The sequence below is a fragment of the Rhinolophus hipposideros genome (genome assembly GCF_964194185.1).
Source record: "Rhinolophus hipposideros genome assembly, chromosome: 16".
Classification (NCBI taxonomy): domain Eukaryota; kingdom Metazoa; phylum Chordata; class Mammalia; order Chiroptera; family Rhinolophidae; genus Rhinolophus; species Rhinolophus hipposideros.
Window position 1 is genome coordinate 16,793,044 of NC_138062.1, and position 26,467 is coordinate 16,819,510.

General features: G+C 35.8%; 1 protein-coding gene across 3 annotated transcripts in view; it reads left to right on the forward strand.

Annotated features, from left to right (window-relative positions):
- The window catches only part of IL15 (interleukin 15), a 146,153-nt gene that overhangs the window by 49,218 nt on the left and 70,468 nt on the right, over nt 1–26,467 (forward strand). The window contains exon 1 of one of the 3 annotated variants that reach the window (XM_081076996.1): nt 24,195–24,263. The exons of the other annotated variants lie outside the window; for them this stretch is intronic. The gene's annotated coding sequence lies outside the window, so the exon portion shown is untranslated. Of the gene's footprint in view, nt 1–24,194; nt 24,264–26,467 lie in introns of those variants that run through there. 3 annotated transcript variants of the gene reach the window in all.

Consider the following 26,467-nt stretch of genomic DNA (forward strand, 5'->3'; position numbering starts at 1 on the left):
AGTGATAATGGGAGGATTCAACCCCAGGCCTGAGTCATTTTTGTAAAAAATGATCCTTTCCACCTTGTGTGCTCTTTATTAGGGAGGCTCAAGAAGAGATGACCATAATCATTAACCTAAGCGTTTTGGTGGGAGTCTTGAAAACTCACTCATTTTTTTCTCTAGAGATTTAGGGATTGTCACCAACTATAAAAACTGAAAAGTATTTTTTAATTCCTTCAAGGACTAGTTCAGTGACTATCTTATATACTCAGTGTTACGAGTACAGAATTTTTATGTTTCTGATACTTGATTGCTTTAAAAGGCATAACATGAATTTCTGTATAGTCATCAATTGCTTCAGCAATTGCTTCAGCAAAAAAGGGGAGTTCTTAAACACCAAAGGTAAAGCAGTGATGTGTGATTTATGGCTGCAAACTGGATTACTTTTCAGGCCATGCTCTTTATCTACAAGTGATATAAGTTGGCAGAAAGTCAGAAAATGGATGTTTTAATCAATCATGCTTTCATCTGTGACAGATCTCTGCCAGAAAAGGACTGGACAGTCCCATGTCCTTCCTTTCCTTTGTCTATATCACAGGATCTTGGGCTGCATTTTCTCTGGCACTAGAGAGGAATTTATTCAAAATAATGGTTCTCATTTAGATAGGGGAGTTAGATCTATCACAATGCCCAGGCGGCACAACCAGACCTAATTCTCTCTCCCTATTAAACAAATAAAACCTCACCTTTGTGCCTGCCAGTAGCTCAAGATTGATTAGTTTGTCCAATCTCCCATTACAGGAACTCTAGAATTTCTTCTGTTGTTTAGCTCAGAACGTTAACCTTGCAAAAGAGTTCAGGAGTAGAGAAGAGGGAAAAATGTGGGATGTGTTTTATTTAATAAAAAAGACATTAAAATATTTTATTTCACTTCAACTTTTACATATTAAAATGCAAGTTTACGATCATTAGTCTTATTATTTTAAGAACTATTATTTTTATTTCTACCTGAATGTGATGTTAATTGACTTGGGAAATAGCGAGTTTCTTCACTGTCAAGAAAACTGGAATCTCATTTGGAATTTTGCCAATATATCTAGTATCCTGGAATAAAACAAATTATTTTCTTACGTTACAATATTATTAATAATAAGGACGATTATTTGTGTGTACCTTAAATTCTGAAAAATAAGTATTTTTCCCCCTCACTTTTTAAATGTGGACGAGGCCCAAAGCGTTTCAAATACTCTATTCTAGGTAGTAATTATTTGACTTGGAATTCTAACCCAGTCTTTCCAAATAGATTCCATACACCACGCTCTTTTCCATACACAATGCTCACTTTTATGTCAAATATAATTGTTGAGGCACATGAAAATATGTTTATTACTAGTAATTATGGAAACACAAATTAAAGCCACAATGAGATGCCACTTCACACCCCTTAAGATGGCTATTATAAAAGCAAACAAACAAATAACAAATGTTGGTAAAGATGTGAAAACGTTGGAATTCTTATACATTGCTGGTGGAAATGTAAAATGGCACAGCCACTATGGAAGACAGTATGGCAGTCCTCAAAAAGTTAAACATGGAATTACCATGTGATCCAGTAATTCCACCTCTGGCTATATACCCCAAAGATTTGAAAGTGGGGACTCAAACAGATACGTGTGCACTAATGTTCGAAGCAGCATCGCTCACAAAAGCCAAAAGGTAGAAACAACCCAAATGTCCATCAACAGATAAATGGATAGATGGAATGTGCTATATACATACAATGGAATATTATTCAGCCTTAAAATTAATGAAAATGTGATACATGCTACAACATGGATGAACATTGGAGACATTATACTAAGCGAAATAAACCAGACATAATGATAAATACTGTATGATTCCACTTATGTGAAGTACCTAGAAAAGATAAATTCATAGAGACAGGAAATAGAATTTGAGTAACCAGGTGCTGGGGGGAAGGGAAAATAGGGAGTAATTGTTTAAGGAATATGAGTTCTGGAAATGGATTCTAGTGATAATTGCACAGTATTATTAATGTACTTAATACCACTGAATTGTACAATTAAAAATCATTAAAATGGTCAATTTTATGTGATATATGTTTTACCAAAATAAGAAATATAATTGTTGAAACATGATAAAATTAGGGTTTATGAAGCCATCTCTCTGATATATATTAGAAGTTGGACATCAGTATTTGCATGACAATAAGGTGATATTCAAAACATCAGACCTGAGTTGTTAGAGATACTAATGACTCTATGGAATAAGAAGAAAATGTCTGGACAGAGAAAGACAAGTTAAACACATCAATGTAACTATACATCTCTAGTCACACACATCTCCCCAAATTGAAAGATTGTAGAATTCAATACAGCAGTAATAAGATTAGTTGAAGAAAGTTACATAAAGCTTCATTGAGGGTACAAATTTTAGTCTATGCAATTGGAGTGAAGGAATTGGATATGAGTGTGGATTTAATCATATAGTGACTGATCATATAGTGACCCTAAAGAAGGACCAAGCATGTCAGTTTGAGGTTCAGATGACCACTTTGTGTGTACGTGGCCCTTGTGTTTTGTTCCTGAGCTCTAACCCTTATGTAATCAGAGTATTATCATGAATTGTCAACCTCACTTCTCTGAAATGGTGAATATGCTTCTCTTGATGATTATGTAGTTTATCAACCACAGAAAGTTTTAAATTTGACACAGAGATGATGAAGTATATTGGCCCAAGATCATTTATACTTTGAGTTCAGGGTCTGGAATAAACTTTTTAACTATTGGGGCAGTTTTATATATTTGGTGTCTAAATAATTTATAATGTTTAATAGAATCTGGTGAAAGAATCTGAGTGTAAATTAAAATATGTAAAAAGTTTTGGAATTGTGCTTTTAAGTGAAAACTTACCTGAAGATTTGAGTAGGTTTGTAAAAATACAAAAGCTGGAGATGCACTCTATTTACAATCATACTTTATTATATTTACAAGACTTTAAAAAATGTATTAGGCAGGTTTTTCTTGTTGGGGTTTTGATTGTGAGCTGTCAGGAAGTTTTAAAAATGCTATAAAAATAAAATATATTAAATTTCTAAGTACGGTCTATATTTGTCAATGGCATTAATTATTTAAAGTTATTTGGTCTATTCAACTTGAATTAATTGAGCATTCATCAAAGAAAATGTGAAAATAATCACTGTTTGCTTATTAGCTTTATAAAGAGTAGAACAAGATTTGTTAGTTAAATTAAAAGCTTAAGAGAAGCCAGTTTCCTTTATAATTATAACTTTAATAAAAATTATATTAATTTAAAAACTAAATAATTAGGCTAGTTTTTGCCACGTACACAGACTCTTTCAAGAGATTTAAGAACTCCCACTGATGACCTTGACGTGAAAACTACACTAAAATTTCTATAGCTCTCTTTTCCCCATTCCCTCCTCCACATACATTATCCAGATACAGCCTGTGATCTTCATAGGAGGGCTGGTCATTATGGAAGGGAAGCAGAAACTTTTGCTGCAGGAGTTCCTTGGGTACAGAATAAGTCAATGTTTCAGACCAGAAACATACAGGGTCTTCTCCTCTTTTACTTCTCCTCCTTTTCCTTCTTCTCCTTCTTCTCCTCTTCTCTTCCTCCTCCTCCTCCTTCTCTCCCACACAGATCATTTCCTTACCATAAAAGATTTATACCTATACTCTTTGCTTGTCTGATTTTCCATATGTCAACTCCATAAAGCAGTACATACATGTTGAATTGATATAAGTGCAAGGACAGGCCATTCTGGAAAGTCTATGATATTCTTTGTTAGCTTGGTCATTTCTTTAAAAGTCAGAAATAATTTGAATGGTGGAAATAATGTCAGGAAGGCTTGGCATAAGAAAACAAAGTTAAGAAAACAAAGTCTGTTTTGAAAAAGCAGAGTTAAACAATAATTTAAATTTTGGCATATTCTTATAATCTTGTTTTCCTTTCTCATTGACCAACAGAGTTATATTTAGTAAACTATCCTGATGATCTTGAATTAAAAGATATAGACTCCATTATATCAAATGACTCCATTTCCTCCAGGGGGTGAACATGGTGGAAGCTTACTAGTAAAGCAGGCAGCATGTAGGCCGCGCTTTCTACACCGTGTGGATCCATCCAGAGCAGAATTCCCAAAACAGGCTCCACGGACTTTTTCTTTTTAATTAAATTTATTAGGGTGACATTGGTAATAAAATTACATGGTTCCAAGTGTACAATTCTATAATACATCATCTGTGTATGGCATGTGTGTTCACCACGTAAAGTAAAATCTCTTTCCGACACCTTATATTTGACCCCCTTTTCCCTCTTCTACCTCCCTTTTTCCTCCATGGACTTTTAATGGATATTTCATAAAAAGGCAATTCTGGGTTGAAATAAACTGCTTAAAATTAAACAAAATAAAAAAGATTAACAGCAACACATCTTATAGCCTTTAAAATGTAAATTCTAAGACACATATTTCCCATCTTATCTTATCATGGTTGCCTTCGATATTGTTTTGCTTTGGGGAGTTCTGTTTACTGATTCACTGGTTTTGTGTCACGTCAGGAGGCCCTGGTATTCCAGAGGAACGCAATTTGGGAAAAGGTAATCTAAGTGCAAGAGGCACAATTGTGAAGAAGTTAAAGTTTGCTGTACTTCCATTTCCTTTTGCTGCCTATTTTATGTCTTTGTGTGATTGTAATCATGCTTTCAGGAGTATTTTATTTGTTTTCTTATTCTAATTTGGGACAAAAGTTTTTCTTTAGTGATGGATCTTAAAGGAAGTGGTGATTGAGGTGGAGAGCATAGGGAAGCCCACAACAGGACCACTAACATCCCATGGGGAGAGCTTGAAAATGTTCAGTCAGTTGGATGGGCTAAGGCTACTTCTGGCAACTGAAATTGTAGATGAGAAAATAAACAGCCATTTTCATTAACAACCTGATAGTCGCTTTCTGCTGCTTTGAGGTTAAGATGCTGGAAATTCCAAGCATTTTGAAAGACTTCCCACTGATATCTGCTGAGCTCCCTAGACTGGTACCTCAGATATACCTGAAAGGGTCTGGCTTGCTGAAGCACCTGCTGGTTTGCAACTGCCAGACTTAAAGACTCTTCTGGTCCACTGGTCTTCTCAGCACCTCTGCTTTCCCTTTACCATGTCTCTTGGGCACACCTCAGTCTTTGCGTGTCACATAGAGACAATAAGGAACCAGGAGGACTGAATCAGTTTTGTGTGTGTCACTGTGTCCAGCAGCTGCCATTGTCCCAAACCATGTTGGATGACTTCCTGGCTGACAGACTCTCCCTGTTATTCCTGTGGAAGCACACCATGACCTCCGTCATGTCTATTTTAATGTTTTAAAAACCTGTATCAGTTAGCTTTTGCTAAAATAAAGCTGTGTAACAAATCACCAAGAAATCGTAGAAGCATACATAGTTATATGTCTATTGCTCACACGTCTGAAGTCAGCTGGGGATCAGGTAGTCAGCTTGCTGATCTTGGCTGGGCTCATTCACACGTGTGGGAGTGAGCTGGGTATTCACTGATCTTAGCTGCTTTCACAGGTGCAAGGCAACTCAATCATGCTCCATGCGTTTCTCATTCTCCAGTAGGCTGGCCTGGGCATGTTCTCATGGCACAAGATAACAAGCAGAGACAGGAAGATTTCTTGAAGTTTAGGCTTGGAAGTGGCTCCCTGCCACTTTTGCCTCAGTCTGTTGGCCAAAGCAAGTCAGTGGTTGAAACCAAAATCAATGGGCAGGGCAGGCACTGCAAAGCTACATAGCAAAAGGGTGTAGATACAGGACAGATGAAGTAATAGTCAAATGATGTAATTTCCCACCGCTAGGTCCCAGACACATTTGGAGTTGAGTAAGGGCAAACCAGAGCCTTGGTGTTTGACTTTCTTATTTTGTACCATTCACCAAGACCCTAAGGAGCTGGCTCCCACCCCTTCCTGTTATCATCTGCGTGGGACCTCCCTTATACGCTACTGTATAGTCAAACCCACGCAGCAGGCCTCTTTAGTTATGAAAGGGTGAAATAAAATAACTTAGGGAATTTCTTTTTTTCCCCCACATCTGACTTGCATGACTAAATTGTTGCTAGGGAGAATTGAGAAATTTAGGTTTGAATCTCAAAGTTGACTGTTGGCCTCTTTGCTTTAGAAAGCACCTTTGCTCTTCTTTTTTTGAGAGCTCAGCTTTGGAAATTTAAGGCTGCCATTGAACATGATTTAATGGAGAAATAAAAATGCATCTGTTTAGTATTTACAAAATACATTCCCATTACTATTTATTTCTAACTTCAGGTACAGATTTTACTTCAGGCAGTGGACTTTATTGCTTAATTTCATAGTTTATTCCAAGGCTATTTAAATTTTGATACAAGACCTAAGCTATTTCACCTCTCTGGATTTCCATTTCCTTATCTATAAAAGTAAATGTATTGGAATTGAAAAGTATGAGCTTGAGAAAGTCACTTAACTTTGCTGGGGTTTAGTTTCCTCATCTGTAGAATAAAGGCTATTGGAAATCCCTGCAACCCAATACCCTGTTATTCTTAAAATCCCAAACACCCTCAAGACCTAAACTCAACATTCAAATTGTAACAGGAGAATGATTTTAATATGGGGCAAAGGGGAAGCTGGATATTTGGAGACAAAAGGCTCTATTCAATACAGTTCAAATATGACAAAGAAGCCATAATACAATGTCTAAGGTGAGCTCTGCTGGAGACTGGAATGCTGCCTGTATAAAGACAAAAGATCTGGAGAATATTGACTTTCTAAGGAAGCAAGTCAGGATACCTAGCCTATTTGCACCAAAGCAGCTAAGTGATGAAAAGAAGATTGAGAGTTCATTTAAGGTAGAGGGGAAGGTCAGCTGAGAGCATATAAAATAACAATAAAGGGAGCAAATGCAAAATGTATTTATCAATAATTGCTGTAATTTATTGCACTTCAGCATTTCAGATACTAGACCTTCATTTCTCCTCTAATATTCACAAATACTCTGCGTATTTTCTCACTTGTAGGTAGGAGCATCCTATCATACACTGGCCTCACCCAGAGATATTCAGAGAATTAATAATAACTTGATAAAATATTTATGATATAAATAAAATTACTAACATGAGCAATTTGGGGGTATTTTGAAGAGAGGCATGACTCCTGTAACTATTAATAGATATAAATGTATTTGCTTTCACCAAAGCTAGTTTCTTTTAGAGGGGTAATACTAACCATAGTAAAGGGGTTTTTATATTTTAAGATTATATATAGATAAAGAAAAGACTAATTATAATAAAGAAAGGACTTTTTCATGTATATGGGCCTAAACAGGCACAGACATAATTAAGGTGAAGGGTTTACTCCTCTATACCTGCCTTCTATGGGCATCTAGAAATGAGATGGTTGATTAAAAACAAAGGGGACACTTTCTGCACATACTGCTTCTTCCTAGAGGTTTAAAAACAAAACTTCTGTGACCAGGAGTGTTTCCTTCTCAGGCAGCAGCCAATGGGAGAGGTCAAAAGGAGTTTGAGTTCTTTGGTGCATGTGGTATGATTCCACTCTGACTTGAGAATCATGCGCTTGCTCTCTCTCTCTCTGTCTCTCTCTCTCTCTCTCTGTCTCTCTCTCTGTCTCTCTTTCACACACACACACACACACACACACACACACACAATGTGAGATCTTAGGCTAAAATAACTAGATACTTGACAAGTACAACTATTTTAAAAGGAAGGAAACAGACTGGACAAAATATGCTGTGTGAAAAAGAAATATTGGAATAAATTGACTGACATAATAACATTGATAATGTGCCATAGGATATAAGGGAAGATCTTCATAGCACAAAACAACAATTCAAAATTGCCTTTAAAATAGAAAAAATAGGAAATACAAGCTATGAAAAATAAAATTGTTGAAACAAAAATCACAATATATTGGGTAAAGTGTCAGATGACTAACAGCTGGCAAAGAAATTAGTGTATGAGCACCACATCAAGGAATTTTCCTAGAAAGCACCAGGTAATAATAAATAGAAAATTGAAAAATATGGATAATAGAACTAGAAGTCTAAACATAGAAGTAATAAAAATCCCAGAATCAGAAAAAAAAAAATGGAAATGAGAAAGTAACTGAAGAACAAAAATCTTCATAAAATTTAAAATGAGAAACTCTGATTGAAAAGGTTCATAGAGAAACAGAAATGTCAAACAGGAAAGGAAAGGAAAACTCCAGATGTATGCACAGTAGAATGACACTGAATAAAATTAAAGATAATTCTAATGGCTTCAAGAGAATAGATGAGACACATAAAAAGCAATCAGAGATACATCAAATTTATCAGCTGTTGCATTGGAAATAAAGGGATAATGGAATCATATTTTCAAAATATTGAATAAAGAAGTCAGGGGGAATTGGAGGAAGGTGGTCAAAGGTACAAACTTCCAGTTATAAGATAAATACATACTAGGGATGTAATGTACAACGTGATGACTGTAATTAACACTGCTATAGGTGATATAGGAAAGTTAAGAGAGTAAATCCTAAGAGTTCTCATCACAAGGACAAATGTTTTTCTTTTATTCTTTTTATTGTGTCTATATGAGAAGATGCATATTAGCTGAATCTATTGTGGTGATCATTTCATCAAACCATCGTACTGTGTGCCTTAAATTTACACAGTGATGTTTATCAGTTATTTCTCAGAAAAATTGGAAACAAAATGATAGCAAATGAAAATAATTTTGTACGTAGAATTTTATACCTAGCCAAACTGTCATTCAAATGTGACGACATAATAGCCTTAGAAGTTGTGTTGGGCAGCATTCTAAATGCCCCCCCCCCACAAGATCCCTGGCCCTGGGTATACACACCCACATAATCCCCTGGACTGATGAATTTTACTCCTCTCAGGAAGTTCTGTTGGATGGCACAGTTGACTTGAAGAAAGAGAGATTATCTTTGTCTAATCACATGAGCCCTTTAAGATTAGATCTAGAGGTCAGAGACACAGAGAGGCAGAGATTTGAAATAGCAGAGACATTCTCCTGCTGGTCTTGAAGAAGAGACAACCAAGTTTTGGAGAGAATGACATGTCAGGAAATGGCAGGTAATGTCTAGGAGCTGAGAATGACCCCTTGGACAACAGCCAGCAAGAACTAGATTATGCCAACAACCTGGAAGGGGATTTCTCCTCATAGTCTCCAGACCAGAACTCAGCCCAGCCATGACCCAGCCTCAACACATGGACTTGTGTTCAGTCATGGGAGACCCTAAGCAGAGGACCTAGATCTTCGTGCAGAGCCCTAACCCACTGAAACTCTGAGATAATAACTTTGTATTGTTTTAAGCTGCTTACTTTACAGTAAGCTGTTACACAGTGATAAAAACACATGCTGGAGTCTTGCTACATAAACACTTTGTTGAAAACCAGAATTTTCAAATAAGAAGAAAAATCCAGTAAATACTTCAAGATTAGGACAAATCAAGAACAGAAAAGCATTCTTTCATTTCACTAACAAACATAGTTGGAAAACTCCTAAATAAAACATTAGCTAATTAATTCCAACTGTGCATTTTTTAAGTCATGATTAAGTACAGTTACTTTTTTAAGTCATGATAAATTACCCCAAAACTTACCGGTGGGGAAAAAAAACAACAACCATTTAATTTTGCTCTGGGACTTCGGGGGTCAGGAATTTGGAAAAGACTGAGTGCAACATTCCTCAGGGTCTCTTTCTGCTGTAGGTTGATGTTGGCTGGAACTGCACTTTTCTACTTTGCCTCATAGTTATAGGCTGTGATCTTCAGCTTGGCCATGTGATAAGAATTGGAGGAATTTAAAATGGCTTTTTGTGGTCTGACCACGGTCTTCTTTAAAGGCTTGCTTGGGTCTCAAAAATCCTATTTACCAGTCAAAGTTGAGAAATGACTTCATCGTTCTAGCCGCTATCAGCTTTTCCCTCACAGAAAGGTTGGGACCCACAGAACAACACTGTTTACCATTTAACCTAGTATGAAAATGTTAAAATCAAAAGCAAATGGAGACCTATGTTATTGTATTAACCATTGTTACCACAATAAATTTTAATTAAAAAAAAGAAAATGGAGACCAGCTCAGAAAATCCCCTGAGCAGATAAAAATAGCTTAGTTATACAAGCAAAGCTTAATTTGGGCTACTTTGCAAAAGTAACTTGAACTGGGTTATTTCTTGCTTATGCCTCTGAAAACAATAAGCAAAACTTGAACTACTTCCCAGGTTGATATGAGGTAACCACCGACAAAATACAACCAATCACTGTAAAAAATAAAAAGTCAATGTGACAAAAAGCTGGTTCTTTGAAAAGATTAACAAAATCGACAAACCCTTGGCTAGACTCACTAAGATAAAAAGAGAGAAGACACTAATTAACAAAATCAGAAATGAAAAAGGGGAAGTTATCACGGACACCACAGAAATACAAAGGATTATCCAAGAATACTATGAAGGACTATATGCCACCAAATTTAATAACTTAGAAGAAATGGACAAGTTCTTAGAAACATATAGCCTTCCAAGGCTGAATCATGAAGAACTGGAAAATCTTAACAGGCCTATCACCAGTAAGGAAATTGAATCAATCATCAAAAACCTTCCCAAAATCAAAAGTCCTGGACCAGATGGCTTCACCAGTGAATTCTACCAAACCTTCAAAGAGGATCTAATACCAATCCTGCTCAAACTCTTCCAAAAAATTGAAGAAGAGTCAGTACTCCCTAACTCATTTTATGAGGCCAACATTACCCTGATACCAAAACCTGGTAAGGACAACACAAAAAAAGAAAACTACAGACCTATATCTCTGATGAATACAGATGCTAAAATCCTAAACAAAATTCTAGCAAATCGAATACAACAATGCATTAAAAAGATTATTCATCACGACCAAGTGGGGTTCATCCCCGGGGCACAAGGATGGTTCAACATTCGCAAATCCATCAATGTGATACATCACATAAACAAAATAAAGGACAAAAATCATATGATTCTATCAATTGATGCAGAAAAAGCATTTGATAAGATACAACATCCATTTATGATTAAAACACTGACTAAAATTGGTATAGAAGGAAAATACCTCAACATAATAAAGGCCATATACGACAAGCCCTCAGCTAACCTCATAATTAATGGTGAAAAGCTGAAGCCCTTTGCTCTACGTTCAGGAACACGACAAGGTTGTCCCCTATCACCTCTGCTTTTCAACATAGTGTTGGAAGTCCTCGCCAGAGCTATCAGGCAAGAGAAAGAAATAAAAGGCATCCAAATTGGGAATGAAGAGGTTAAATTGTCACTCTTTGCAGATGACATGATGCTATACATAGAAAACCCTAAAGACTCCACCAAACAGCTATTAGAAACAATCAATGAATATAGTAAAGTTGCTGGCTACAAAATCAACGTACAAAAGTCCATTGCTTTCCTATATACCAACAATGAAATCTCAGAAAAAGAGATAGAAGAAACAATTCCTTTTGCAATTGCAGCAAAAAGAATAAAATACCTAGGAATAAACTTAACCAAGGATGTGAAGGATTTATATGCTGAAAACTATAAGACATTTTTGAAAGAAATTGAAGAAGACACAAAGAAATGGAAAGACATTCCGTGCTCATGGATTGGAAGAATCAACATAGTTAAAATGGCCATATTACCCAAAGCCATATACAGATTTAATGCAATCCCCATTAAAATCCCAATGGCATTTTTTAAAGAAATAGAACAAAAAATCATCAGATTTGTTTGGAACCACAAAAGACCCTGAATAGCCAAAGTAATATTAAAAAAAAAAAACAATACTGGAGGTATCACACTCCCTGATTTTTCCTTGTACTACAGGGCTACAATAATCAAAACAGCTTGGTATTGGCGGAAAAACAGACACATAGACCAATGGAATAGAATTGAGAACCCAGAAATAAAACCACATAAATATGGACAGATAATTTTTGACAAAGAAGCTAAAAACATACAATGGACGAAAGACAGCCTCTTCAATAAATGGTGCTGGCAGAATTGGATAGCTACGTGCAAAAGAATGAAACTGGACTGCTATCTGTCACCATGTACCAAAATTAATTCAAAATGGATCAAAGACTTAAGCATAAGACCTGACACAATAAACTGCATTGAAGAAAACATAGGTACTAAACTTATGGACCTTGGGTTCAAAGAGCATTTTATGAATTTGACTCCAAAGGCAATGGAAGTAAAAACTAAAATAAACAAATGGGATTATATGAAACTGAAAAGCTTCTGCACAGCAAAAGAAACTATTGACAAAATCATGAGGCAACCAACTGAATGGGAGAAGATTTTCGCAAACAGTTCCTCTGATAAGGGGCTAATATCCAAAATATACAAGGAACTCATGAAACTCAACAACAAAAAAACAAACAACCCAATTGAAAAATGGACAGAGGACCTGAAGAGACATTTCTCCAAAGAGGATATACAAATGGCAAATAGACATATGAAAAAATGCTCAACATCGCTAATCATCAGAGAAATGCAAATGAAAACCACAATGAGATATCACCTCACCCCAGTCAGAATGGCTTTCATCAACAAAACAAATAGTAACAAGTGTTGGAGAGGCTGTGGAGAAAAAGGAACTCTCATACACTGTTGGTGGGAATGCAGACTGGTGCAGCCGCTATGGAAGGCAGTGTGGAGGTTCCTCAAGAAATTACGAATAGAATTACCATATGACCCAGCAATCGCTCTCCTGGGTATCTACCCCAAAAATATAAAAGCATTTCTCTGTAGAGACACGTGTACGCCAATGTTCATTGCAGCTTTGTTTACGATGGCCAAGACATGGAAACAACCAAAATGTCCTTCGATAGATGAATGGATAAAGAAGTTGTGGTACATATACACAATGGAATACTATTCGGCGTTAAGGAAAGATGATATAGGAACATTTGTGACAACATGGATGGATCTCGAGAGAATAATGCTAAGTGAAACAAGTCAGACAGAAAAAGCAGAGAACCCTATGATTTCACTGATATGTGGTATATAAACCAAAAAGAACAAGACAAACAAATGAGAAACAAAAACTCATAGACACAGACAATAATTTAGTGGTTACCAGAGGGTAAGGGGGTGGGGGGTGGGTGATGAGGGTAAAGGGGATCAAATATATGGTGATGGAAGGAGAACTGACTCTGGGTGGTGAACACACAATGGGATTTATAGACGATGTAATACAGAATTGTACACCTGAAATCTATGTAAATTTACTAACAATTGTCACCCCAATAAAATTAGTTAAAAAAAAAAAGAAAAAAAAATAAATAAAAAGTCACTGCCTTCTCACTATAATAAGCTGTTTTATCACAATATATCCTGAGCCCCACTCCATGTTTTGGTTTGAGTGCACACATCAAAAACTGCCTTTTTTACGTGTGTACAATACGTTTTTACTAATACTTCAGTGATTCATTGGTTACTTTGGCTATTTGTGGATGTTTGACAAAAATTTCAGACGTATTTTTTATTTACTAATGATTGCACCAACTACTATACGAGGTCTGACAATTATGTTTGCGAACTTGTTGAAATGATGTTGCTAACCTTTTTTGATATCAGAGAGATTATTCATTATAAATTTGTACCAATTGGACAAACCATTAAACAAGAAGTTTACTATTTGGAAGTGCTGAAAAGGCTGAGTGAAAAAGTTAGATGACCTGAACTTTTTGCCAACAATTCATGGCTCTTGCATCACGACAATGCACCAGCTCACAGGGCACTGTCTGTGAGGGAGTTTTTAGCCAGTAAACAAATAACTGTATTGGAACACCCTCCCTACTCACCTGATCTGGCCCCCAATGACTTCTTTATTTACCTGAAGATAAAGGAAATATTGAAAGGAAGACATTTTGATGACATTCAGGACATCAAGGGTAATACGACGACAGCTCCGATGGCCATTCAAGTTCCAAATTGCTTTGAAGGGTGGACTAGGTGCTGGCATTGGTGCATAACTTTCTAAGGGGAGTTCTTCGAAGGTGACCGTAGTGATATTAGGCAATGAGGTATGTAGCACTTTTTGTAAGATGAGTTTGCGAGCTTAATTGACAGACCTTGTATGCTAAATGCTGTGTTTCAATTTTAGCTATGAAGATGAATAAGATAATATTTGTGCCCATGAGAAGTTCCTAGTCTCAGGGAAGAGACAGATGTGTAAAGAGCTGATTAAAATTTTACATAAGTAGTCCTGTAATACTGGCATTAGCAAAGCATTGTGGGACCACGGAGAAAGCTATACTAACAGTACTCAGAAAATAGCTGTGTCTTAGGCCACAGGATTATACTCCTGCTGAAAAACAGGACTGTTTCATTAGCAAAAGATAACATAATTTAGACAAAGTATGGTTGTGCATTGTAACCACGGGACAAAAAATGTCAGCATCCTTTACCTGAAAGGAAAATAGTTTCTTGCCAATTCTAGATGTTTGACCTAGTGTCACATGAGGAAAACCAACCAATTTTTGGTCTTTCTTGTTTCTTGTTTGCTTGTTACTTTTTTGTTGTTGTTATGGTTTAGATTTTTTAATTAAAAAAATGCTTTCTAAAACTCTATTTTCCTGAGAATATGTAGTTAAAGATACAATTTTATCTTTAAAAATTAAATGTTTTTCTTTTTTAAAATTCTCTTTGTTATTTCTGATTGCCTACTATTTGTGAGACATTGATGAAATGCTGTGAAGCATAAGATGGAAAAAAAAAATCAGTGTCTGGCCTTATGAGGCTTCTATTCTAGTATAAGAGACTGTGGAGCAAAAATATTAGGCAAAATAAAATGAGTGCCATCAAAATGTTACAGGAAATGAGGTGAAGGTGCTTTGAGTTTTGATCTTCATGCTTTTTGTTGTTGGTTGTTGCCGGTCATCTCAACAACATGATGTACCTTCAGGTTTCTGTGTTTAATATTTTTATAGCTTCATCATTAGAATAGAATTTTATAGCTGGAAGCAACTCTAGATGAGAACACTAAGTGTCAGAGAAGTTTAGTTATCTGCCCATGGTTTTGTGGTTGAATCACAAGATTGTGATGCAACCTTTTACAGTGCATACTGTCTGAATTAGAAACTGCAGCTCCATAGCCTGTTGCTAAATCTGGCTCACAACTATGTCTTAACGTTATTAATTTTAGGCACTTCAGTATTTCAAAATAATTTCTTTGAATTACTTCTGGCAGGATATGCCTTCTTAAGTTGATATGTATGACTACATGTACATATATGTGAATGATTTGACCATCTTCCAATGGTGAGCCTCCGAGAGCAGCCTGAGTCTGAAATTGCTTCTGATTCTGTGCTCCACAGCACATGCGCAGACCACGTGAAATGCGGTGCTTGCAGTTCCCAGAAACTGCTGGGTTCTCCTTAGCTTCTGTGTCTTTGAATCTCCAGCACTCATTTCTGAGGACAAACATTCCCATCTTTTCTTTTCTTAAACTGAGTATTATTTATGCCAAGACTCTGCTAAGGAGCCTCCTCCCTAGAAAGTTGGGCCTGTCTAGCTTTGATGTATCTTCTAATTATGAGCATCCTGAATTTATCTGCAACAAAACACCTTGACTTTATGTTGTAATCATCTGTTTACTTCCAAACAAATTAAGGGCAGGAATTATCTGTGCGTCTTGGAATCTAGAGTGCTGTGTAACATCTCTTGCACATTGAAAGATTTCAATACATGTTTACTGACAAATGGTATTTTGTTAAATAATGTAAAGATGGTAAAAATGGCATGACAGTTCAATACTTATTTGTACTCTCTTAGAAAAGTACTGTAGCTTTTAGAAAAGTACACTAGCATAAGTACTTTCTTTGGATTTGTGACTTAACGTTTCTGCTTTTTCGTCTTTAGTAACACGTTAAAATCCTCCAGGGAAAATAATTATAAATCTTAAGTTATACAAATAGTCAAAATGATATTGAAAAAAGGGGAGTAGGCAAAGAACTTTTACTACCTAAAAAAAATATTTTTGAAAGTATGTCTTTATAACTAACATTGGATCTAGGCCAAAGGGAAATGAAAATATACAAGAGAGTAGAACAAGAAAATCAGTAAAATTTAAAGGGAAGCCTACTGTAGTGAGGGTTCCTTTGAGCTGTAAGTCTCTATGACTGATGATTTTGCCAACTGAAGACTGGCAAAGCAAGGCAGCTCCTACTGGGCAGTGCACCTGGGTTTTGGATTCACCACGTCTCAATCACGTCTGTCTATTTATTTTAGAAATCTTTTAAAAAATGGACTCCCTTGTGTCTCTCTGGCCTGCTGTTTCCATTTTGAGGAGGTTCAACTCAGACAGACTCCATAACTGAAAGGTGGGAAGAGTACATAAAGCCTGACTTGTCAAATGGAAATGATACATTCAAGAATACAACTGGCCTGGTTCCAGTGGCTTCTTGACATTACAAGAAAAAGTTGCAGCTCTCTCATTAGGAAAAACTTTATCTGCTGCTTGAAGCAAAGCAAATTTATTTTCTTGATAAAAAGATTCCCCTAAATGCCTAGGCCTAGTTCACTTATAACTTGGCCAAGTTGAAACCCGATGGTGTCTACTGGATGGCAGCTACAGTTCAACCTCATTTCTAGCGATGCAGGCTCAAAAATGGACAGGGTTACTTTGCTCATTTGCAGGACTCAGGCATTTTTCATGGCTCTGTCCAGTACTTCCCTCAGCGAGCCCTGTTATACTTTTATTCACTCTTGACTTTTGTCGATGGCCTGGCTAGTTGGTCTGGTACTTGCAAAACTATAGACTGGCAGGTTAAAGATAGCTGTCTTTGAGACCATGTGCTTTAGAAATAAAATCAATTAACAATGATAGTGTCTGAGTCACACATGTAGATGCCCATGGTAAGGACTTGTTTTCTGATGAGACTGCATGGAATCAAGGGACTCATGGAGGCTTCTCCACCCAGACGCCACCATTGCTGTTTGATTCACCATTGCACGCACCAGACACAGCAACACATTCAACCTCATAAACTTGACACAATGTAAAGGACTCTTGGTTTTTGATTCAGAGGGGACCACTACCAGACTTGTGACTTCTACCAAAAGTTGACCCACGAGTCTTGCAGTGGGGGAGACTGTGTCACACAGGGCATTGCCCCTGCTGTTCCTAAAAGAGTGACTATGTTCGTTAGACCTCTGAATCTTTCAGAGCTGTCCGTAGTGCCTCACTGCTGTTGACGTGTTTTTAGGGTGCAGTGTTTTTTTCCAGCCCGATCACACAACTTGAGCCATATTACTATATCCTTGAAAATAATATATATCATGTTTTTGGCTTTCTGGACCATTTGTTTTTGGAATATAATGCACCTTTTATCATACAGGCCACTCAACAGTTGGTAATGGTCATGGTATTTAATGGACTTTCCATACTTCCCACCATCCACAGACACCTGGTGTTTTAGAGTGTTGGAATAGCTCCTCAAAAATATCTCAAAAAGATTTTTGACTCTCTCATATCTTCTCCTTGTCCACAAACCTTAGTAGGTAGCTTGGTCACTAGATGTAACTGTCCCCTCTCAGTCACTTCCTGAGTAATGATCAGGATGAAATGGATGGGAGAGTATATAGACTTATTTTGAATATAGAAAATATGGTGAAACCAAAGCATCCCTATACCACAAGAATTACCTTGCAGTTCCTTTTGTAAGTTTTCAGGTCCAAAAGCTACCCTCAAAACTTAGTATCCATTGGAAAAAAGTAATACAGATCATTTGAAACCATTTTTAAAATTTTCATTCTTAAGCACATACAGTCATTTATGGGACGTGTGCACTCGTTAGACTTCTCAGACCCTGAAACAGATTGGGTACTGCCACCCTCATGTGTTTCATACTGATGACCCTGCAGTGTGCCACTTTCTTCTTATCACCTCAATTGAGGAAACTCCACAGTTTCAGAAGGTACAATGTCCCTCAAAGGAATTTAACAATCTCAAGTCGAAACTGAATTGCCTCGAGCTAGTAATTCAAACAGTGTCTGACAGATATCAGAAGTTAGTGTGTTTACACTGCAAAATCTAAACATTCTCCATCCACTCCGGTGACTCTACTGCAGTAGGCCAGTCCATTACGTAGGAACCAAAGGGTGTCCTGGATTGCAGGGCTTTGGGAACTCTAACATATATATTTTTTTTATGTTGAGAGAAGATTCTCGCATAAGAAGACATTCTGTCTTTATAGCAAGCAGAGGTAAGGACTGCATTACGTTTTGAATCCTGCACTCTTCATAATGAAAAATGCTGAAAGGCAGCACATAGAGGGTAAAAGATTTGAAGCTGGGCTCCTCTGGATTTGTACCTTGCATCCACTCCTTAATATCTGGGGCCCAGCGAGTCATTGAAATTCTTTAAGTCTCGGTTTCTTCACGTGTAAAATTAAGATAATGTTACGTACACCTCACTGCAGCACTGTGCCGATTAAATGAGATAACGTAAAGCTCTCAGTCAAATACCCAGTACATTAGAAGTGCTCAATTAATGTTAACTATTAAAACGAGAATTTTAACCATTAGTTGAGTCTGAAGAAACATTTTTTAAGGTATTGAGTTTTTCATAAACAATTCAAGTAGCCACAATGTCAAGAATGTCACTAAATTAAATTAGGAGATTGAGAGTGAAAAATAGAGATTTACGAGCCAATTTAAATAAATGTGAATCATTTTCCAAGGACATTCTATCTTGTTTAAGAGCATACTGACTCTTAAAAAATAAGTATGCATTAATTTTTATTTATTTCATGGAAGTATAACCCCCCCAAAAATTCTATTTTTCAAATTATCTGGAAAACTAAGATGGCACAGTCCTAGGAAATTAACAGTGTTAGTAAGTTGTTTTTTGAATACTTTTTAAAATCCATGTAATCAAATTAATTACATGATTTATACATGAACTTTTATTTAATAAACATTTATATGTAATATAGCATTCTATTCACCAATATAAAGGGTAAAAGTTAGAATCTCCTGAATCTTTTTCCCCCCATTTAAACTTATTGCCAGTTTCTGAAGTTTTCCACCCTGTTCCTGTCAAACATTTTCTCAATATGAGCAAAACAGATCTTGATAACTATGGCATTTCTCATTTTCCTTCTGAATGCAGAGCAGAACTTGGGGAGGGAAGGAGGAAGAGAAAGAGGAAGGGGTGTGTGGCGGGGGCAGAAAAATCACCCTACACCAATATTACAGCTACATACTCAAGGGTAAAAGGAAAAACTTGCTATACTGGCTTTTCTCATTCTTACCAGTTTGCAAATCACTTGGGTTAGTTGTGCTTGGTTGAAGAGTTGATTTAAACAGTTACTTTTTAAAAGTCCTTGAGTGAAATTATAATTTCTAGATAAGCTTCAGATCTAACTGAAAGAGGAAGTACAGTTAATAGCACGTTTAACTATCTTTGCTTCTGTGAGACATGAGTTTAACACAAGCCTCAGCATGTGATATTTATTGAGCAGTATTGTTCCTATGAACTCTGACTTCATGGAATAGTAAAGGGTAACAATCAGGTATTGGAACAGAGTGAGTGCAGTAGCAAGCCTGTGGCTCTGGTAAGGCAGGGATGGTACAGCTGTAATGAAATAATCATCTCAGATATGGCAGGCAGAAGGTGCTCGGCTCTGTAGGACTGAGTGAAATAAATCTGCACACTTAAGCATAGGAAACTGGAAAACAATAGTAATGGATCAGAATGAACTAATGTTCTTGGCATGAAATCATTGGCAGGAGATCCAGGGAAAAGAAAACTACCTACTCACCCTTAGCACCCCAAAAGGAATCTAAGAACCTCTCTCTAAAATCTTGAAAAATTTATCTATATGTTTTCTGTGCATATTTCTCTACCTCTGTTCTCTCAGTGGTACTCTAAAGGGAGATTTTTCCCTCTCTGTCTCCCACCAACACGATGGGACAAAACAGAAGCAAAAATAATGACCCACATGAACCACTGGCACAGAAAGATTACCATGTACCTTTGCAGAATATTTTTATTCTTTCTTGTAGAAACTTAATTTGATTGGGAGTGGGAGAGGAGAAGACAGAACTGAAAGGAAGGACCTGGCCAAGAGTTAAGGGGTAGACAAAAAAATATCATCAGATGAAGTCTCAACATTGAGTAGTCTGTCTTTGTAGACCCTCCCTGGAATCCAATGTCTGTGTCCAACTTCCTTTGTGAAATCCTAAACTTTTGTATGCCGTTCTGAGTGGAAGTATCTTAGGCAGGCGTTAAGTCATGAAGGGAAAACTCTACTCTTGACCAAGGTGGAAATAAACAGAACTAGTTGGGCCAATGTTAAAATCTTCATATGAGGTCATTGGTTTCGAGCCACATTCTGAGTTCTAGGAAATTCTGCAAAAATAAAAAAGTCAAACAAATCTTTAAAATGCTCAATCACTTAAAAAAAAATAGAAATCACACAAATAAATGGGATCTAAAGAAATTGATGGAAATTCTCTGAGGCCAGGAATGAAACAACACAAGTCCGAAAGGTAACTTAATCCTGAAGCTGCCCACTGACCCAGGGAAATATGACCTCTGGTGGCTTAGAGCTTTGGTTTTAATGACTGTTTTTAGAAGACAGTCAAGACAAAGACTAGAAGCATTGTAATGAGGAATTAGATTGGAGACGCTTGTGTAAAGTCCAGAATTATAAATACCTAAATCAAGGAAGGGATGAAATAGGAGGCTTCTCTGACTAGGACTGGCTTTGACTAAAGGGAGAAGCAATAATTTTCCCCAAATAATTTTGTCCATAGGCCTGCTCTTCAATGGGCTTGTAGCTTTCTGGGACGTAGAGAATGTAGGCAAGTTCTTCCTTGGTCAACACGTTCTCACATCGAACCTTAACAAATTTGCAAAGAATTTTAACAAACATATGCTCAGAATCAAAGATCATGAAACACGTAAGTAAAACAAGGAATTGTGGATGACAACAAGACCAACAGATAGCAGAAACAGACAAATATTGGAAGTACAATATACATAAAACTAGTATGACTAATAAATGTATATAAATAAAATATAGAATGAAAAACATGAGTAGGGAACAAGCATCTATCAAAGATGAGGAGGCATAGTTAAAAAAAAGCAAAATTGAATTTTTAGAAATGAAAAATGTAGTCAATGAAGTTAAAGCTAAATTTACAAAATAAGAGTTTAAGGGAGAATCGTTAAGCCAAAAGATATAAATTAAGAAATGATACAATTGGTATTCACAGGTACTCACAGAGACAAAATTATAGAAAAGGACAAAAGAGAGTTTGAGAAACATGGAAGATAGAATGAGCTAGTCTAACACATATCTAATCAAAGTTCTGAAAAAAATAATAGCCTCAAGAGGCAATATTTAAATGGATAATGGCTGAGAATTTCATGAGAACTAATGAACTCATTCTGATGAACACCAACAAATCCCAAATAAGATAAATTATCATACATAGGTACAAATTTTTTTAAAAAGCTGCTCTGCAGTTTTTTAAACAAAATAGCAGGTGTTTAGAAAAAGCAGAGAGAAAAGATGGATATAACAAAGGAATGGCGACTAGACTAACATTTGACTTCTCAACAGACTTCTCAGTGGAAGCCAGAAGATACTAGAATTACATCTTCAACATGTAGAAAGTATTTTTCAACCTAAAATCACACCCAACAAAGGTATCTTTCAAAAAAAGCCAAATTAAAGACATTTGCATGTAATCAGTGGACCTACGGCAACAGATTCTCCCTGAAGAAATATCTGAAAAATATACTTCAGGAAGAAGGAAAATGTTGCTAGAAAGAAGGTCTGAGATGTGTAGGAACATGGGGCACAGAGGGAGATAACTGGAGAGAGCTTATAGGAAGCTTCAATAGTCTGTGTAATGCTCTATTTCATTGTGTTTTAGTTATATATTATGTATGTTACATGTGTTCTTTTATGTACCAAGTGCATTATAATTTTAAAAATTGATGACAATCATTATATGGCCCCTCTAGAAAAAAATACTGTAGCATAAGAGAAAGAAGAGCATATTATTCTGAAAATCTTGTGAAAATCAAATTTCTGGCGAAACAATTTATAAGAGGAGGGGGAAAAAAAACAACTTTTAGACAGCTGTCTGAAAAAGGATTTATGGACTTCCTGTTCCTAGAAATATGAGTATCACTCATATGTAAAGAACAGGCAGAAACAGAGACAATGGATATTATGCAAAAATAAGAAGCTAGGAAGTAAAGGGAGGCAGCTGGAAGGACAACTGGTCAACACAATAGCAATAACACAATAGGCCCTGCTGAGAAACTGATGCAGAACATTACATCGTGCATTGAAGGAATATTTCAGAGTTCTCAGAATAAGGAACAAAATAACCAGGTGAAGGAGATAACAAAGGACAATAAACATGAAAAACAGAACTATTAATAGATACAATTTTTAAAGTATAGATAGTGCTGAGGAAAGAAACAGACAGTAGGAATATTTCACAACTTATTTATTGAACACCTCTTGTTTAGAGGCCCTAAACTGATATACGCACGATTAGTCACTTACTAGTTTAGTATACTGTTGGGTGAGGCCCACATTATTTCCCCATTACAGAAGAGGAGATTAAGCCTTGAAGAAGTGGCTTGCTAACGATCATATAGTTGGAATTTGAACCCAGGTTTTTCTGATTTAAATGTTTGAACTGTTTATCTTTTCCAACAAAGTTAAAATACAAGTTAACTTACTTTAGATTAAGAGTCATTTTGTATTCATAATAGATGAAATATCAGTGAGGAAAAAAACAATATTAAAACTTTGTACTCCAAATAATGGAAATATTATATATATATTATACGTATATAATATACATATAATAAATATAAATATAATATATAATATATGTATAAGTATAATATATAAATATAACACATATATTATATTCATATATATGACATTAATATATATTATACATATAATTATGTATGTATATATATCACATAGATCACAAGAGCAAATAAAGACACCACTATATATAATCTATGAGTGTGAATGCAGATCCCTAAAATCAAATCAACAACTATTGAATTCAATAATTGAATTGCAAAAGAATAAAAACCACATTCACAGTTTAAACTTAGAATTCATATAATGTTTGATTTAAATATGTCAAAGGAGAAAGTATATTGTAACCTATTTATATAAACCAAAGAAGTTCAATTAGAAGGTAATCTGAGTTGTACCCAAAGGCATTTAATAATCTTACAACTCCTCTTTAATAAAATGACACCAATTGAGAATATACTTACTTCTTTCATAGGATAAAGAATATTTTCTAATCAACATCCAAAATTGCATTTCAAGTGAAAATGCTAGAATAATATAATTCCCAATAAAATCAAGAAGCAAGGTGGTGATGCCCCTTCATGCACTCTCCAGGAAAAAGCGACTCTTAATAAAAGGACATGGTTATGTGATTGGGCTATTGAGAAGCAGGACACATGATATTATACAATCCTAATACTACTAAACACTCAAATCATATAACAGAAGCCTGAACCATATTAAATTTTCTCAATTCAATATGGTGAGGCTTCCTAACAACCAGACAGCTAGCCTTTGCTGGTAACAACCTGGTCTCAACCTGTTCACACCAATGAAAACTTTAGCTTGCATATTACCTTAAATTAATTCTTACAATACTTGGAAAGTATGGTATGCTTGTCAACATTTTAATGTAGAACCTGTGGCTCAAAATGAACTTCTGCAGGATCACACAGGAATTAAATGATTAAATTACTGTGAATTCAGTATTTGCACCCTGGTCTCTGTCTCTCTCTCCAAAACCCCATATTCCTAGTATATTTTATTGCCTACTGTGTGCCAGGTACTCAACTCTAATCCTAAAACTAGCACCACAAGGAAGGGATTATTAAACAAACAAACAAGCACCCTGTTTTCTCTTCAATCTGTCCCAGCTCTAAGCCATTTATTCATCTGGTTTCTGAGAGGCTAACCATCGCCAAGCTTGTACCATGCTCTCAGTGAGGAAACAGATACTCACCCAAAATAGATTGAGAACAAGCACATGTCAATACACTAATAAGGACAAAGGAACGATTCTAAAAAAAGGACGTGAACTGAAGTCAACATGGAAGCTCTCCTTGAAGGAGTAATCTCAAGATGACCTTTGAAAGAAGGTATGGCTTACTGTATCAAACCTTAGTCAGAAAAAGAGCTAGAGTGGCACATTTGAAAAGACAGGAGTAGGAGGCAGCAAAATGATGTGCTTGTATAATTATACAAGTTAATAGAGCTGGAACTCAGTGGATCAGCTAATGTAAAGCATTTTAAGTAACGGCCTCAGAAGTTATATTTGATTTTGTAGGCAACCTTAGGGTTCAGTGTGACTGCCATCAAGTATGTAAAGTTGGTGTTTGATCTTGCCTTTTCCTTTGCAAATCAAAATAGCAATTTATCATCTATTTCTCTCTATGTTAATTTAAAAAGCTACCCAGTAAAATCTGTTCTACTGCTTATTTGGAGGTATTTTTCATTGAAACTTTAGGTGCAGACATAATTTTTCTCTCCACATATTAAAGACTATTAAATTCTGACTACACACAAAAATATCAGATGGCTCAATTATAAAGCTGAAAGCTTTACAGGTTTCCAGAAGAAAAAAAATATTCATTTCACAATTACTTTGAAGTACAATCACAAGGTCATTTTAATTGGCTTTTTTTTTCTTTTTGTCTTATGGTTGTTTATTGGTTCAGGCGTCAAGAAAATATATGTAAATCTGTGTGTGTTTTATTAAAACACAAGTGGAATTATGAAAATGGCACTTTGTTCTTTCTCTAGCTATATGTCTTTTGGCATATTACTTGTTGAGCCCCAGTTTTGCCATATGTAAAGTGGACATATAAGTCAGACCTTTTTTGAGTTTAGTTTTAGGTTTAAGATGATGCTTACTTGTAGTAAGCCAGAAGGGTATACCTGCCATAGGGTAGGCAGTGAGTACAGCTGTTAATCATATATGGGCCAATCCTCAGTGAGCTCGCAAAATATTAGGGAAGAGGAGGCTTTGCTAATAGAGACGGGTTCAAATGTTGGATTCACCACTTAATTTCTGCGTGATCCTGGATAAATTTATCTTGAATCTTCAGTTTCCAAATGAATAAAGTGCCCACTAAAGCCAGGTAGATTTAAAACTAGACATAACATTAGAGTATTTCAGTTTTGTATTTTCCAATCATGTGATACTGACATCACAAAACAGTATGTTCCCTATCTCAGTGGATCGACATCTGTGAGATAAGTTTTGTATAACGAATGGTACTTGCTTAAATAGATCATAGTGTTTGAGCTTTTGATTCCAGGATTCCTGTTTTCTCAGTTTTTGAGTACAGAAGAATTAGCATACATCTGGCATGAAAATTCCCACTAAACAATCATAGAAAACAAGCTAGCCAATTAAGATGATACTGTGATATTACCTGAAAGCAATTATGGTAGAAAATTCTAACAAAGTTTTTTGTATAGGGTTATCTGCAAACCACTATTTGGAGTTATATTAACCTATAAAAATCAACCACAACACATTGTATGCTTCTTAATGATGGCAACTATGTCATATATTTTCCCTTTGGAAAGGAGGTAGTATAATTTATACTGTTCTACATCTATGTAATCTGTGGCACCTAATGAATTCTGATTGCAGAGTTAGCAATCAACAAATGCTAATGAAAAGGATGATTTGATAACATTAGTTACAGGCCTGTCAAAGCCTGTTTTTAATCCACAAATCTTAGATTTCCCAAACTAACCGTATGTATAAATGCAAACAATGGTAGATTTTAAAGGGAAGATCTGTGTTTTGGGAATAAGACAAGCAAATGAAGCAGCAAAAGTCTTCTTCCACAATTCATACTCATAATTAGTTCTTCACGTATGGATGAAAGTACCTTCAAATGCCATGTTTAACTATTTCCAACTCTTCCTCTATTTTCACTGTTTGAATATAACTTTACAAAAATCAGACATTAAAATTTTATTAAACTATAATTTTATTGTTAATTCTTTAAATTCAAAGAAATATCTTTATGGTCACTTCTGTGAGTTAATTTTTACGTCTTTCTCCATTGTAATTTTATTGCTCACTGCCTGTCCTATGGCAGGTATACCCTTGTGGCTTAATACAAGTATGCATCATCTTAAACCTAAAACTAAATTCGAAAAGGTCTGACTTATATGTCCAATTTACATATGGCAAAACTGGTGTTCAATAAGTAATATACCAAAAGACATATAACTAGAGAAAGAACAAAGTACTATTATCAATGTTAATTATTTGGCTCTATTCCGTCAATTAACACTGATAATGGAGTTTATTCCAGAAGAA